Source organism: Onychomys torridus, chromosome 15, assembly GCF_903995425.1.
Source record: "Onychomys torridus chromosome 15, mOncTor1.1, whole genome shotgun sequence".
Taxonomy (NCBI): domain Eukaryota; kingdom Metazoa; phylum Chordata; class Mammalia; order Rodentia; family Cricetidae; genus Onychomys; species Onychomys torridus.
The window spans coordinates 20,329,323-20,330,974 of NC_050457.1; positions in this window are offsets into that span (position 1 = coordinate 20,329,323).

A 1,652-nucleotide genomic window follows, 5' to 3' on the forward strand; every position below is an offset into this window, starting at 1 on the left:
CAGCCGGCCGCCAATAAGGAAGGATCGTCCGATCGCCTAGCCAATCGTCGGGCGGCTGCTCAGCCTGACGGGCTGCGTCACGGACGGTCGCCTTAACAACCGCCCACGGCTCGCACCCGGGCGGAGAACGGGCACCGCACCATCTCTCACCACGGCCGAGCCAACCAATAGCCGGCCGAGTCCCAGCATCGCCGCCTTCCTATTGGCTCCTGAGCCGTGGGGATGGAGTGGGGGGCGCCCGCAAGGACGCCGCCCGCCCGCCCGCCCGCCCGCCCGCCCGGCGGCAGGGGATCCCGCGGGTGGAGTGCCCCGGCCTCGGAATCTGACCTGCCGGGGCCTCTTCCCGTGGGAGGCCACGGTGTCAGAGCTGGAGCGTGGGAATGAACGCGGAGCCAGGTTGAGAAGGAGGAAAGGCCCAGTTAGCACAGAGATCTGGAAGAAGTAATAGAGCTCTGGGGGCGAGGGGATTTAAAAAATAAAACGTGAGGGGTGGTGGGATGGCTCCGAGGGTGACAGCGCTTGTCCCACAAACCTTAGACCCAAGTTCAGTCCCCCCAAACCCACATAAACAGTGGAAGGGGGGTAAAATCACTACGAAAGTTATCCTCATGGCTGTGTGTGGATCTGCATCCCTGGGGCACGTATATGGTCCTTCATTTGAAGAAAGGAAGAAACGTGGCATCATCCAGGGACTACCCCCTCTCCCCCGCGACTTACCCATCATCCCCAGTGGCTCTGGCTATCTAGGTCTCCTGTCGCACTCTGGATTCTTGCTGAAGCGTCCCTCCCCTGGGTCCTCTCTGAATTGCCTCTGCTCTCCTGGCTGCAGGCCTTTATCATCTGCACTAGCCTATCCGAACTGGTCTTCCCACTCCTAGGCGCTTACACCTTCCAGTGCTTCTGGCATGTCTGCTGCAGCAATCCTCTTATGCCATAGACCTGCTCCTAAATCACCAGCCTTCTTGCCTACCAAGAACCTGACACTGCCAGTATGACCCCACCCCACATTTCCTCCCTTCAGAGACCCAGCCCTCCCTGTGTTTCAGCCTAAAGTAACTTGGTCCTTCGATTGTACGGAATCTCTTGACACCCCCTGTTTGTGGTCCTATTTTAACCCGGATATACCTACCCACTTTAAATTTTGAAATCCTAATTATACCCCGAGGATCATTCATGCGCCACCTCCTTTCCTGATTCTCTCAAGCGTATGTCATTTCTCTCTGCCTCTCCTTGGAACGCCCATAACATTTCCATAATAATCTATGACTTGTTTTACTATTTTATGTGGAAACTTCTTAAGGAGAGTAATTGGTATGTAACTGCTTTTCTTTTACACACACACACACACACACACACACACACACACACACACTATGCATGAGGGGGCCTTTCACTTGCATGTGCAGCGCAGTGCCCAGGGAGGCCAGAAGAGGGCGTGGGATCCTCTGGAACTGGAGTTACACAGGATGCTATGTAGGTGCTGGAAACTGAATGTTGATCCTCTGGAAGAATTGACAGTGTTCTTAACTGATCAGCTCCCTTAACTCAAATTTTAAGACCCTACATTTTGAAACAGTATATACTATATACTCAGTAGTACTTTTAATAAACTAAAAAGAGTATCTCATTAGAGTTGCATAATTGTTATAAAG